Genomic DNA, 16185 nt, shown 5'->3' with positions numbered 1-16185 from the left:
TTATAAGTTTTCTAGTAGATCGAGTCATCTAGGGTTAGAGTCTCTTCATGCCAAGTTTTTTGGTACTGGGGTTTTATCTCCTCCTCCTCTCTGGCGACGGCGAGGGGGCGGGATAGATTCGTTTTCTCCAAGGCGGCCCTGTTGAAGATGAGGGCAACATCGGCGTCAGCAACTTCATCGGCTTGACGACATGGAGACTTGGCTTTCCGAACGGCGACATCAAGGCAGAGATGATGTCGTCGTCATGCAATAATTTTCTCCAGTCTCTTCACCATTTTATTGTGGTAAGATCTGACCACAATGAAGGACTAGGGAGAATAAGTTTTAGATCAGTCTTTCTTATTCTTTGGTGGCAGAAAGAATAAGGAAGACACAACAAAGAAGAAGTTTCTCCACTTCGTCTGCAGTGAAAGGGACCTAGACGCCTAAGAGGGGGTGAATTAGACAACTTAAAAGTCTAACTCTAAACGGTGTCCTCTTTTTCTATTCTTAGCAAAATATATGCAACAGATAAACTGTCTAAATATGCAACCACAGTTTTGCTAGGTGTGTTGTTATCTCTACCGCAAAAGAAGTTATGCAACCTAGGTTCCAAATCTATCACTAAGCTAGGAAAGTAAAGCACACACTAAGATTGCAATGTAAATGCGGAAGCTAAAGAGTAAGGTAGAGATATGCAGACTCCCGTCGACGACTCCGTTATTTTTACCGAGGTATCGAGAAGCGCGCAAGCTTCCCCCTAGTCCTCGTTGGAGCCCTTCGCAAGGAATCCCTCGCAAGGGCCAAGCTCCTAGTCGGGTAACTCCGAGGATAGCCTCGGACCTTTCCCACGCGCAAGTGGGTCTTCGACTTGCCTTCCGGCAAGCCTATCACGGATGCTCCCCGCCGTCTTCACTATCAAGCTTCCGGCCGAAATGCCATGGGTCTTGTTCCCTTCGATACACGGTGGCGGCCACACCACAAATGTGGTTCGTGTGATCTTACAAGACTACAAGCCCCTCCGATGTACAACAATGATGCGCGCAAGCACCGAGTGTTAAGAGGTATACATACCTCTCTAAACACTAGGCCTAAACCTAGAGCAAGCGCATAAGAGGTGGTCTAATCAACCTAAGCACTTCGCAAAGCACCCACGCTAATCACCTAATGAATCACTAAGCACTATGCAAGTGGAGATTACTAAAATGGTGTATTAAGACCCTTGGTATGTTTTCTCAGCTCCACACCGCTCAAATGGTCGGTTGGGGGGTCTATTTATAAGCCCCATAGAGAAAGTAGCTATTGGGGGCGAAACCTAGATTTCTGCTACTGACCGGACGTTGTTGTCGTCCTGACCAGACGCATCCGGTCGTCCCGACAGTTGAAGCTAGCGCGTTGATCGGACTCGACGTTGAGTCCGGTCACTGTCGATCGGACGCGTCCGATCGCGCTGGCGCCGCTCTAGAACCTCTCTGGACTCGATCGAACGCTGCAGTTCCTGCATCCGGTTGATCATCCTCCAGCGTTCGGTCAGTGTTGAGCTATTGTCGCGATAGTGAACAGTGTCATCATCGCGTCCGGTTAGTTGAATCCTCAACGTCCGGTCGCTGCTGATGACACTGCCATTGCCGAGCATCTTGATCGGACGCGTCTGGTCACCTCTGTGAAGCTCGTTTCTTCACGATCTTGCGTCCGGCTTGGTTCCTATCTTCATGCTTGGACTTTGCTTGATATCTTGGGTCTTCTCTTGTACTTCTAGGGTCTTGCTTATGGTGTTGATCGTGGGATCATCATGTCGCTTTCGTCCAAGTCACGTCTTGCACCCTATTGGACTAGAAAACAATTACTTACAAATTCATTAGTCTAATTTGATTGTGTTGGTCATCAAACACCAAAATCCAAAGTAAATGGGCCTAGGGTCCATTTTCCTTACATGCAGGAATGTTGGCCATCATTCATTGGGCATATGTTCTCAGGCCTTTTACCGAGTGTTTGCCTGTGCGGTCAACTATACGAATCGTCATACAGGTTTGGAGTTGAGATTTTGGGCTATACAAAGCGTAGGTACAATTTAGATGATCAGGTTCTGTATATACATAGTGTATTCCAGTTTGCTTGTAACGTGATTATATACTCATCTATGATCTAATATAATTCTTCTTTGGTCTCAAAAAAGCAATGAATATATGAAAGGGGATTAGTTGTTTGTTATCACTTTCTTTCATTAAAAAACAGCTGTCCGACACAATTGAATCCCAGTTGTCTAAATTAAATTCTCAAAACTTTGATTTACTTTTTTTGATCAAAATAGGAGGGGTTGCCCCCCCCCCCCCCCCCCCCCCCCCCACTGGATGCATATATGCTATATGCGCTCCCCCAATAGAGCCTCTTTCTCCGCATTGCACCTTAGGTCAAGGTTTGAGAGATTAGGGCAAGGGCTAAAACAAGCTTTTTTTTGCACAGTACATCTCCAAGTTACACATGAAAAAATCTGAAATAAAAAATACATAATATTCTATCCAGATTCTTCTATCTCCTCCTTCCCCAATGGCATCCCTCGAACACCGGAGCCAAAGTGCAGTCCTTATGCCGATTCCAATGACCAACCCCCAAAACATTGGACATGCCATAAGATCCAACGCTTCGGAACTAGTCCAAAACGCATCTAAATCACTGAAAAAATATCGACAGTTGCATCGTTGGGTACGACATAGGCTGCAGATTCATCATCTCAAGACCCTGAAATCCTCTCCGCGACCATCGACGATGAGATCGATGACCCGGAGTCGCTATCCTTGTCGGTGGCTCCCAGAAGCACCCCTCCCATTGCAGATAAAAGGCCACAAATTGGCTGTTTGCCGATGAAATCGACGCCTGCAACGGTGATCTCGTCGTGGCAATCACTGAAGACATCATAGGACACATGATCCTGACCGAAAATCATCTGATTTCACTAGAAATTTATTTAGACTAAACCCTAAATAAACTAGAACTATAAACTGTGGAAAAGAGAGATGGGTCCACTTTCCTTCTTACCTCCGGCAGACGCACCTGAGAGGAAGAAGGAGAGGGGCTCTAGGTGGTGGCGTGGCGACGGCGAGGCCCTACGAGCAAGGGCAGCGGCGGTGTTTTTCTGAAGACCCTAGGCAGCGGCTCCATCTGAAGAAGCGCACGGCTAAACTAAACAACAAGCTTAACTAAGGTGTTAAGCAAATTTTTTGTCAAAGGGTGTTTTTTGGGTTGTGACAGTTATAAGTAACAGTGACTCGTGTCCTAAGAACCTCTCTGATCCATCCAACTAGAGACGAATTAGCCAGTGCAACACGTGTCGTGCCCAACCGCGATATCATTAACAAGATGCCGGTAGCTCCACCACTCCGTGCACTGGAGGGCTTTATTGATACCATTGTACTAGGCACACAGCAACTCTGCAAGTGCGCTTGGTTATTACTAGCCAAATAGAACGGAAGATATTCGGACTAAAGGCACTAGTTAAACTATAATAAGCAATGATAACAAAACATTTTTCACCGGTAGCGTATCTAGTTTACACATTGTAGTTTATTAGTGCAGTCTGCTGGACACTGTAGCTGCAGCTGCAGCCCGCAGCAGCAGTATCTTTTTTGTGCAGCCGAACACCCAGTTTTGTACGCTGTGTGAACAGCAAGGGTCAAGAGTTCTTTCAAGATGGACGTATTAGATGATACTGAGAACTAATAAAAACATCATTACTATATGCAAAAAAAAATCTGCCAACGTGCCACAAGCATAGCATTAAAACACTTAAAAACTATTGCAAAACATAGCAACATCTAGATAAAACACTTGCAACGTATGTCTAAAATAGCTAAAACACTTGCAATATATGTCTGAAACACTTGAAAATCAGTTGCAAGCATACGCAACATACAGATAAAACACTTGCAATATATGCGTGAAACATGTGCAACATCTAGATAAAACGCTTGCAACATACGCCTGATAAACAAATAAAATATTTGAAACAGGTGCTTGCAACATGCGTGTATAGCCATTGCAACATATGCAATATCCTAATCTACTTTTGCAATATTGATGTGAAACACTTGCAACAAACATTTGAAACAATTGAAACATACGCTCACAACATGCGCTTTCAGCGCAACAATCTTGCTGCTCGCCGCATGGAGGGAGCACAGCTACTCGTGCGCCCCGGATGCGCTAGGCCACCATGGTGCTGTTGTCCAAGATCATCTACGAGCAGGCCGACCATTAGCACGAGTAACGCGAAGGACATCTACGTGAGGAGGGGGCCAGAGGCACATCAAGGCAGCTGGAACAGCACCACGCATAACAAATCGGAGGGTCGTGTGGCTACGTACACTTGTGGTTGAGGAGTTCATCTACTATGCACCGCCGGCTGGAGAGTTGTGTCATGGGACGGCGGGCGAAGCGGTCGAAGAGGCAGCCACATCAGGCACCAGTGCAAGGCGAGGACGACGCAAGGGCCAGGAGGAAGACGGGCGGCCGCGACAGGCAGGAGGCGTGATGGAGAGGGAGGGAAGGCGGGCGGCTACGCTCAGGCGCGGTGGAGATATATGCTGGCCGGCGAGCGCTCGGATGCCATGGAGAATGCCGAGGTGGCACAACGGAGCACGGTTGCGGCGCTATGGTGATTTTAAGAAACTGTGTGGCCAGAGAGTCTTATGGAGAAACGAGTGGACGAACGAATAGGATAGGATAGGAGGGGGTTATTAGGCTGGTGTCGTGGGCTACCAACAGGAGCGTCCAGATAGATGGACGCCCTATAGGAAGTATTGTTCTCTAAAAGTTCTGTAGGCTGTGTGAACACGCAAGGGCCAAGAGTTCTTTCAAGATGGACGTATTAAATGATATTGAAAACTATAAAAACATCATTTATATATGCAAAAAAAAATCTGTCAACCTGCCACAAGCATAGCATTAATTTGGGCTAATTTTACGAGCAAGAACGGTGACGCTCAACGGTTGGCTTGCAGGTAGGAGTAATAATTAATGAACAAAACAGGTTAACCGATCGATTGATGGATCTACCTCGCACCAATCGATCACTTGGCCTGTCCATATGCAGGTTACATTAACTGAACAATCTCTCTACGATTTCCTAACGATAATTGTTTTGAGACGGTTTTCTAACGATAATTAAGCAGGAGCATTAATATATGTAGGTAAAGATGAGCTTAACCGATATATACTAGCTATAGCTGCCGACGAGAGGAGAAGAATATATGTTGTGAAGAAGACGTCGTGGCCGGAGGTTATGGGAGACTGAGTGCTCACTGAGTGTCACTAACAGTGCCAGCTATGCGCACTGAAGCTGCTGACTATTTGGCTGCAAGCAATAATATCACTTGGCTGCAAGCGAGATGCGTTTCTGCAGCGTTTCTATCTTTTCTTTTCTTTTCTTTTTTTTCTGGCTGTTGGGGGCCAATGCAGGGGCCACCTCCTCATGTGCCTCGTGCGTAAATACATTGTTGGACGGTGGAGCAGCTACGATTTCTTGGCACCACGCATCAACATTTTCTTCTTTTTCTCTTTTTAATTTGTTTGATCCTGCAGATGAACACACACACATCCTGCCTGCAGCTAGCAGCTGTCTATAGATACCTCACGGGTGCCATACTCGCTTAACCAGCAGCAGTACAAGAAAGCACGATAACAAGCAACACTTGCCCGTGAGTGTGCCTTTCTATACCTTACGTTTTTTTTTTTTTTTTGCAATAATACAGTACTAGTAGTTCGTATATTTCCTTTCAGATCACACAGGCCTGAGCATCATCATCAATTGATTTGCAGTTCTCGACCGACGACGACCACACCATGAGCTCTACAGCGGCGGCGGCGGGCGGCGCCAAGACGTCGTGGCCGGAGGTGGTGGGGCTCAGCGTGGAGGAAGCCAAGAAGGCGATCCTCAAGGACAAGCCCGACGCCGACATCGTCGTGCTGCCCGTCGGCTCGATTGTGACCGCGGATTATCGCATCTTCGTCGACACCGTCGCCCAGACGCCCCACGTCGGCTGATAAGATGCTGGCTGATGCCTAGCTAGCTTCGGTCGTTCCTTGCTTGCTCCAGAAGTGAATATTCTATAAAAATGAATAACTCGGACATGCTATGTATTCATGTCCGTGTATATCTGCCGGATACTGAATGTGTTATGTGTACGTGTTTCTTTCCTATAAATTATTACTAAATAATGGCATCGTTCTTGCATAAATAAAATGCCGTCCATCCTTGCACGAATGAATAAATGTAAGCGGTTTCGTTGTTTGTTTTCACTTTCTTTCGTTATAAAACAGCTGTTCAACATAATTGAATCTTGGTTGACTCAAGAGCTAAAGTGATCTAAAATTTAGTCAATAAACTTTAGACCCTTGGGAAATCCAAACAGACTTTTGTCTGTACGTTTCCAAAAAGTTTTCACTGCCGGAAACAGAGACTTTGCCGAGTGCAAAATTCTTTACCGAGTGTCAAAAATCGGGCACTCGGCAAAGAATTGCACTCGGCAAAAAAATGCACTCGGCAAAGGACTTCTTTGCCGAGTGCCAGACTCTCGACAAAAGCGCGGCACTCGGCATAGGCTGACCCGCGTAACGGTGTTCGGCCACGTCCTTCTTTTGCCGACTGCCTGCTATTAGGCACTCGGCAAAGATTTAATTTTTTTAAAAAAAATCCGTTGCCGAGTGTCCTAGATCTGGCACTCGGCAAAGATTTAATTTTTTTTTAAAAAAAATTCTTTGCCTAGTGTCCCAGATCTAGCACTCGGCAATTTTTTTTTGAAAAATACTTTGCCGAGTGCCCCTGGCATGGCACTCGGCAAAGATTTTTTTTAAATGTCTTTGCCGAGTGCCCTGTGAATGCAATCGACAAAGAGGATTTTTTTTAAATAAATTCAAAACCCTCTTTGCCGAGTGCCTTATCCGTGGCACTCGGCAAAGACCCCCTTTGCCGAGTGCCATGCCCCGACACTCGGCAAAGTTTTTTAAAATTTTCCTCTTTGCCAAGTGCCTTCACCGGGCACTCGGCAATGACATTTAAAAAAAAATAAATCTTTGTCGAGTGCCGTGCCAGGGGCACTCGGCGAAGTTTTCAAAAAAAAATTTGCCTAGTGCCAGATCTGGGACACTCGGCAAAGAATTTTTTTTAAAAAATAAATCTTTGCCGAGTGCCAGATCTGGGACACTCAGCAAAGAATTTTTTTTAAAAAAAATTAAATCTTTACCGAGTGCCTCCCTTATCCGGCACTCGGCAAAGAGCGGTTCTAGGACTTAAGCAAATTCGGCCGGCCGGGCAGTCAAACAGACAGCCAGCCAGCCCCCGCGCCGCACGCCGCGCCCACGCCGCCACCGCCCACGCGCTCATGCTGCCCGCGCCCTGCCCCGGCCGTGCCCTGCTCTCGGCCGCCCCAGGCTGGCCCTACCCCCCGGCCGGCCCTGCCCCCGGCCGCGCCCGTGCCCGACCCTGTTCCTGACTCCGACGACCCTGACTCCGACCTCGACGCCGCCCGACCCCGACACCGCCCGACCCTACCCCCGGCGCCCGTCAGGTATGCCTTCTCTCTTGTTGTTGTCATGGTAGTGATAGTTGTAGTAGTATTAGTTGTACTAGTAGTGCTAGTGGTAGTAGTAGTATTAGAAGTAGTGGTAGTAGTAGTACAACTAATGGTAGTAGTAGTAGAATTAGTGGTAGTAGTAGAAGAAGTAGTGGTAGTCGAACTAGTGGTAGTAGTAGTAGAACTAGTGGTAGTAGTAGTAGCAATAGTGGAAGTAGTAGTAGAAGTAGTGGTACTACTTGGATATATTCTTCTGTATGGATTGATATCCAAATTACATGGCTTCCCTTGAGACATATGTGCTTGTCGGCCATCGTGCCGCTGTTTTTTGCAGGTTTTGAAAACCTCACTGTGCAAGGGAGGTTCTGTCAATTTTTTTTTAAATGACAGTATTTTGTTCCATTTTTGTAGAGAAGAGCCCGTCGGAGCCGAGTCGGAGTTCCCGTCGTCGTGCCGGTCTGCCTGCACCACGTCGCCTCGCCACTGCAACAACCCGCCACGTCCCCACTAGCCTGACTCCGCCACCACCCTAGGTATAACCCCTCTTTCCGTATCATGGTCATAGATCGCATAACCTAGTTAGGCGTCTCCCGTTCGAAAGAGATATGGTTGGAGGTATGCAGATCTTTGCATATCTATGACTGTATCTGTTTTGGATTGTCCACATTTTTTGGACATCCTGTGGATGCGTAGATGTGTTAGTTTCTATGGTCTGCTCTGGTCCGAGACCGAGTTTTGGCATCACCTCCCTGTTGTTCTCCAGATACACACTCTTCTTTGGAAGGACGTGTATCTGGAGAACAGCGGGGAGGTGCTACCGAAATTCTATCTCGGATAGGAGTAGAGCATGGAAACTAACCTCATCTACGCATCCACGGGTTGGATTAGGACCTATCCTCACCTATTAGATAGTAGGAACACCATGTAGATGCAATTGATGGTTACATTACTCGCTGATACATATGTTAGAGGATGGATGACCGTCAGTGGATGTACACGGGCTGGAGAAGTCAGAGTGATTACACCACGGAATGGATGAACAAGACTGATGCTTTCTTGAATAGTGCATTTGGCAAGGCTGCTAAAGGACATTGCCTAGTTTTGTGTCCCTGCAGCAAATGTGGAAACATGAGGAGGGTAAACAAGGTGGAAATGGGTAATCATCTTGTGAAGAATGGATTTACGTCGGACTACACCCGGTGGGTCCACCATGGTGAAGCCCATCGTATGAGAGAGGAGGTGGTGAGACCACGGGTGGAGGCTTTTGATGCAGATGCCGGGGTACCAGCCATGTTAGATGACTTTCACCAAGGATAGTTCGATGAGGGACGTGAGAAGGAGGAGATGGAGGCAGCCGCACAGGTGTTCTACGACATGATGGACTCGGCACAGAAACCCCTTCACAATCGGTCAACGGTGTCTCAACTGGATGCCATTGGATGCTTAATGGGGTTGAAGTCCGAGTTAAACTTGAGTCGACCTGGCTTCGATAAGATGTTGGCCGTGATTGGCACCCTGCTTCCGGAGGGCCACATTCTGCCAAAGAGCATATATGAGTCACAGAAACTCCTTTGAGCACTTAAGATGCCGTATGAGCAGATACATGCTTGTCCGAAGGGGTGCGTCCTATTTAGGAAAGAACACGAGCATGCAAAGTTCTGTCCAAAGTGTAAATCCTCTAGGTACCTGGAGGTAGACTTTGATGATGGCTAGAAGAGGCAACTTACGATCCTCGTGAAAATCCTATGGTACCTTCCGTTCCTACCGAGGATCCAACGGCTATACATGACCGAGGAATCCGTAAAACAGATGACATGGCATAAAAATGGCAAACGGTACAATCCTAACAAGATGGTACATCCATCCGATGGTGAAGCTTGGATCCGCTTTAATGATAAACATCGTGACAAAGCAGATGAGGCTCGTAATGTACGTGTCGCGCTGGCAATAGATGGGTTCAATCCTTATGGAATGATGGCTGCCCCATACACATGTTAGCCCATCTTCGTTATCCCCCTTAATCTCCCCCCGGTGTCTCCTTTCAATGACATAATATATTCTTGTCGTTGATAATTCCTGGACACCCAGGGAGTAATATGGGTGTGTTCATGGAGCCCGTGTTTGATGAATTGGTCTATGCTTGGGATGAAGGGGCATGGACATATGATCGAGCTACAAAGACAACCTTCAAAATGCACGTTTGGTACCACTACTCCCTGCATGACTTCCTGGCGTATGGGATATTCTGCACCTGGTGTGTTCACGGGAAGTTCCCTTGCCCAATATGCAAGGAATGTGTAAGGTTCATTTGGTTGCAGAAGGGTGGCAAGTATTCATCGTTCGACAGACATCGTCAATTCCTACCTCTTGACCATCCATTCAAACAAGACATCAAGAACTTTACGAAAGGTGTCAAAGTGATATCTGATGCACCCCGGATGATGACTGGTGCCGAGGTTCTTGCTCAGATAGATGCTCTCGTGCCTAATGAAGGTGGTTTTGTGGGATATGGTGAGCAACATATGTGGACTCATATCTCGGGCATGACGAGGCTCCCCTATTCCGATGACCTTCTTCTATCACATAACATTGATGTAATGCACAATGAAAAGAATGTCGCCGAGGCACTTTGGGCAACACTCATGGACACTGAAAAGTCTAAGGACAACCCTAAGGCTAGAGTAGACCTAGCAACATTGTGCGATAGACCAAATCAAGAGATGCAGCCTCCTAGTCGTGGTAAGACCAGGTGAAGGCCTAAGGCCGATTTTGTCTTGAAAAGGGACCAAAGGAGGGAAGTACTTGAATGGATCAAGACGTTAATGTTCCCTGATGGGTATACAGCGAATCTAAAGAGGGGAGTGAACTTAGGCACTCTACGAGTGAACGGGATGAAGAGTCATGACTACGACATATGGATTGAGCGGCTTTTTCCGGCGATGGTTTGAGGCTATGTCCCGGAGCATGTCTGGCAAGTGATGGCAGAGTTGAGCTACTTATTTCGCCAGCTTTGTGCCAAGGAGCTCTTTCGGACCGTCATTGATGACTTGGAAAAAGCGGCACCCATGTTGCTTTGTAAGTTGGAGAAGATCTTTCCACCCGGCTTCTTCTTGCCGATGCAGCATTTGATTGTGCACCTCCCGTATGAGGCATGGATGGGGGGGGGCCATGCAGAACCGTTGGTGCTATCCAATCGAGAGATGTCTGAAGACTCTTCGCAAAAATATAGAAATAAAGCCAAAATTGAGGCTTCTATTGCAGAGGCATACATTCTAGAGGAGGTGTCGAACTTCATAGAGAAATACTACACTGAGAAACTTCCTAGCGTTTATAATCCACCCCCTCATTACAATGCTGGCGAAAATGAATCGAACCTCAGCCTTTTCCAAGGGCAACTCGGAAGCGCATCGACCACTAAGCAATTGAAAAATAAAGAGTGGCGTATTATCATGCTATATGTGTTGACCAACCTTGTCGAGGTGTAGCCGTTCATTGGGTAAGTTCTAAATGAACTTGTTTCATTTCACCGTATATCCTTGTTTCTTCGTCCAACCCCCTTGTTTCTCGTTGGTACAGGGAATTTCTTCGTCAATCCTGGCATGGATCAAGGCAACCTACCCCGCAAAAAAATGATACCCTTCTTTCATGGGGTGTGGGACTAGGGAGCCCCGATTTCATTTGTTGGTTCAAACAGAAAGCCCAAACTGATGCGTCTATAAGTGACGAGCTGAGACAGGTTGCAAACGGCTGTGCCATTAGGGTCATGTCATTTACCGGTTATGACGTGAATGGATATCGTTTTCACACAGCAAGCTACGAGCAGAGTCGGCCCAATCGAAAAACCACAAACAACGGAGTTGTTACGCCCGGCACTGATGGACTCGACTATTATGGAAGAATTGAAGAAATCTATGAACTATCATTCTATGGTTCCAAACCTCTTACTCCTGTCATATTCAAATGCCATTAGTTTCATCCTAGAGTAACAAGACGGACCCCTAAGCTTGGGCTAGTCGAAATTCGATAGGATTCCATCTATCTAGGAAAAGATGTCTACATTGTAGCTCAACAGGTCGTCTAGGTTTATTATACGTCATACGCGTGCAAAGACACCGAGCATCTTAAGGGTTGGTCTATTGTGCACAAGGTATCGCCACACGGTAAACTACCTATCCCAAACGATGAAGATTACAACTTCAACCCAAACACATATGATGGAGAGTTCTATCAAGAAGAGGGACTACAAGGGAGGTTTGACATAGACTTAACCAAAGAGATAGGAATGGAAGTAGACAATGAAAGGGATGATGACGAGGACGCTGGAGACAAGGTGCGAAATCTGAAGGACATACAAATGCTTGAGCGATTACGTTTAGGCAATGAAAATGAAGACAACATTCCTCCTTTGGATAGTGTTGATGAGTTGGACAATGTTGATAGTGATGACGAGACCTATGATCCAGCTAATCTCAATCATGAAGATTATTTCTAATACATGTAATACTATGTTTTTTGTAATTATGTTTTGTTCATTTTTGCACCTATTTCTAATTACATCTTGTTTTTCTTTTTTGTTGCAGGTGATTGAACAAAGATGGCAGGCGACCGTCATAGGTTCGTGAACTCAATTTACCAAAGACCACGCCGGCTGCAGGAGGAGGTTGCGGCGGAGGGATCGGACAGGAGGAGGAGGAGGAGAACCGCCGGACGCAGGAGGGGGCCGTCTCCTCCCACGTCGTGTGAGGAGGAGCCGGAGGAGGAGGTGGCGCCCGTGGATGAGTCGGACGATGAGCTGGTTCGGCAGACGGACGAGGAGGAGGGCCCGCACGAGGACGACGAGTTGGAGGCGGCAGGCACTGGTTATGCTTCCTCTGACTCCTCTTCAAGTGTCTACTTGCGAGGTCCCGCGAGCCTCCCACATGTTCCGCTTCCTCACCAACGCCCAGTGATTTGCCTCGAAGGGCAAAAGTAAGTAACTTTATATGTTATCACCACTACTTCATATGATATGATAAAAAACTAATATTTTTTCTTAATCACTTGTGCAGAAACTGGGTGGTTGTGTCGGGTGGTAATGCACGGCTAGTCAACGGCATCCTGGGTCTTCTGTGTAGACAACACTTCCCCGGCATTGTCACGTACGCATCGAAGACGGAGCCGGCCTACTCGTTTGACCACTACGCCATCGCCACCGATGTGGAGTACCCCAATAAGGCAGCGCGGGTGAAGGCAGAGCTTTGGGTAAGTCTCCCTCACACAACATTGCTCAATACGTCGCATTCATTGGACTTTTCTTGAAATAATGAATGGATACATCGCTTTTGTATGCAGACTTATTACAGATGCGAGGAGGGATTTGAGGCCAGGGCGGAGCAGGTGACTACCAAAGCCTGTAAAAAACTCATCACCGACATGCATCACGAGGCACACATCTAGGCCATCGTAAACTACTATGGGTCGAAGCTTGGAGAGAGGAAAACCAAGAAAGACACAAGAGAGATGCTGCTGACCCGGGAGCAGTACCTTGAGGTAAATGAAGAACATCAATATTGATTCGTTTTGAGATTAAGTTGGTTTAGTTTGATCTTCTTATATGTCCAATACTTGATGACATGTAGATGATTCCCTGGTGGTGCCAAGCGTATCCCGAGTGCTGGGCGATGGTGGTGGAGAGGTGGTTCACGGAGGAGTACCTCAAGATGCACAGGGATGCCCGGGACCGTTGTTTGCAGATGCAAGGTCCAGCACACCATTAAGGCAGCCGTAGCCTCGCCAGATACAAACAAGCATGGGTATGCGAATTCATTTATCTATTGTGACGCTCAGTTCTGCCTGATTTGTAATCATCGTGCTGTCTTTCTCGCAGTCGGTGTCACATAGTGGTCAGGCTTGCTCAGACTTCCAGGCATGGTGTATGGCCCACAAGGGCAAGGCGACGTTTGACGTCTCCTTCAACCTGGAGGAACCGCCCAAGGCATACACGAACCCAAGCGTCCACTCTCGCATCAGTGAGTACACTGAGGTGGCGAGGTCGCTCCATGGGTCAGACCACGATCCGAGCACCTAGGACTTCGATGGAGAGGCCGTCATGAGGGCGGGGCAAGGCAAGAAGCATGGGTGGTTCTGGCTTGGCGACAGTGTCATTGACACGGCCTCTACTCCCTCTCTCTCCTAGATCCGAGCATGGAGCACGAGCAAGAGCTCGGCCATTCGCACACAGCCGACCGCTGCACAGCACCGAGTTGACGCACTTGAGGTTATTCATGTTTTACTCGTCATACATTGATCTTTACACACCTTAATTAGCTTTGCATTATTGAAACATTAGAGTGAAATATTGCAGGCCCAGCTGGAACAAGAAATGAGGCAACGTCAGGAGCTGGCGGCCCAGCTGGATGCCGAGCGGATTGAGCGGCAGGCCCAGGCGCAAAGGCTGACGGATATTACGGAGTTCCTACAAGGGCTTGGGCAATGTGTGGGCTTCTCTCTACCAGCTGGGCTGTTGGTTCCACCTCCGCCTCCGCGTCCTGCAGTTGCAGCTACTCCTGTGAGTATGAAAGTTTTTTACTTTCGCTTGTGTTTTGCTTGTATGGCCTCTACCTTTCTAGATTAGCTATCTAAATAATCTTGTCTCACATGCAATCTTTATTCTTTTGTGTAGTCTCCATCTGACGGTGGTTCGAATAATCCACCTCATGCACCTCCGAATGATGCAGCTGGGCCTTCACCACAGTCGCAGTGGCCGAGATGAGTGCATGTTATATTTTTTTCATTTGTTGTTCACTTGGTGATGGACTTGTGATGCACTTGTGGACTTTGATGGACTTGTGGATTTATTTGGATGGACTTGAGCACTTATTATTATATATGTAATATATATTGTGATGGATGTGATATGTGCGGATGGATGTGTGGATGGATGAGATATATATGTAATGGATGAGATATATATGTGATGAATGAGATATATGATTGTATGAATTTATTTGTCATTATGGAATGTAAAAAAATTAAAAATGACTGTTTTGGGTCACTTTGCCGAGTGTTGCACTCGGCAAAGGACCCCTTTGCCGAGTGCCACGGTCATAGCACTCGGCAAAGCTGAAAAAATGGGCTAACGGAAAACCATTTTTCTAGCTTTGTCGAGTGCCATGATCATGGCACTCGGCAAAGAATTTTTTTTAAAAAAAATTCAAACTTTGCCGAGTGCCGACAAGAGAGCACTCGACAAATAATTTTTTTTAAAAAAATTCAAACTTTGCCGAGTGCCGGCCAGAGAGCACTCGACAAAGAATTAAAAAAAATTCAAACTTTGCCGAGTGCCGGTCCCAGAGGGCACTCGGCAAAGAATTTTTTTTTAAAAAAAAAATCGAAACTTTGCCGAGTGCCGGCAAGAGGGCACTCGGCAAAGAATTAAAAAAAAATTAAACTTTGCCGAGTGCCGGCCAGTGGGCACTCGACAAAGAATTTTTTTAAAAAAAAAATAAAAAAAATCTTTGCCGAGTGCCTGCAGGGTTGACACTCGGCAAAGAAATTTTTTTAAAAAAAAAAATCTTTGCCGAGTGCCTACAGGGTTGGCACTCGGCAAAGCCACCGTCAACGGGGCCGGCGCCGTGACAGTCGCTTTTCTTTGTCGAGTGCCCGATAAAAGACACTCGGCAAAGAGGGCTTTGCCGATCAATTTTTTGTCGTATGTTCTTTGCCGAGTGCCTCACCTGAATCCAGTTGTGTTTGTAGGTTGTGCGAATCTTTTTTTTTAAACAATGGCAGGAGCTCTGTCTTTCAATTAAGACGAATGAAGTTTATATACAAGCAAAGGTAGCCAATCGTGGCACCAAACACCACGAAAGTTTAGCCCACCCACGCAACGCGGTAGAGTACACCACTACCATGAGTCATCGTTGCCGAGCATGGTTACAAAGCAGCCAACAGCTCCGACTTCCCATGGCAAAACACCGACGACCCATCCTAAGATATCATACAGGAGGCTACAACAGCTCATCGTTGCCGAGCTCAATGGCTACGCGAAGAGCAGCTCCAACTTCCTGCCTTGATCCCACGCCCCGCCCGCGGCGATTGCCGAGCCTCTAAAGCTGAAACCCAGCCGTCGGAGAAGGAGGGTTCGACCCGCGTCATCATTGCCAAGCTACATCACCTGATACAGCAGCTCCGACTTCACAATGCAGAACTCATTGTCTCGCGTCAACCGGATGCTGAGAGGCAAAGGACATCCGCCGAAGGAGACATCACAGCGACGCCTTCAGGAAGGGTACGACGCCGATAGCGCTGCCGTCGCTTGTCTAGGAATGGACCGGGTTTCCACCCGTGGAAGACATGGCTGGGGCACAAGAACACGCCGCCCACAACAAGGAAAACGGCGCCCACAGGCGTTGCCATCGCCAAGGCTTTCGCCCAAGGTGCCCCTAGCACAAACGTCGAGCCAAGATGCCAGAATGTAGCCTGTCGCCACCGTCGTCGTCACTGCCATCCCGCAAAAGCCCCTCCAGAGGGGCATCGACGCGCCGGCTGCTCACAGCAGTCGCACAGCTGCGTCGGCAGCCACCCCCTCCGACCGGGCAACATGCAGAGATGGACTTACCCTGCCACGCACATCACCCCACCACACGCCGAAGCCGTC

The 16185-nt window shown here is 47.5% G+C and overlaps 1 long non-coding RNA gene across 1 annotated transcript; it reads left to right on the top strand.

Moving 5' to 3' along the window:
- The first annotated feature begins 5464 nt into the window (after nucleotides 1-5464).
- Nucleotides 5465-6246, top strand: LOC136514499 (uncharacterized). Its single transcript, XR_010773661.1, has 2 exons — nucleotides 5465-5672; nucleotides 5794-6246. It is a non-coding gene; the product is annotated as an uncharacterized lncRNA (long non-coding RNA).
- The last annotated feature ends 9939 nt before the right edge of the window (nucleotides 6247-16185 follow it).

The sequence above is a fragment of the Miscanthus floridulus genome, chromosome 16, assembly GCF_019320115.1.
Source record: "Miscanthus floridulus cultivar M001 chromosome 16, ASM1932011v1, whole genome shotgun sequence".
NCBI lineage: Eukaryota > Viridiplantae > Streptophyta > Magnoliopsida > Poales > Poaceae > Miscanthus > Miscanthus floridulus.
Note: the sequence above shows the minus strand (reverse complement) of the source record. Positions and strands in the feature narration are given on the sequence as shown.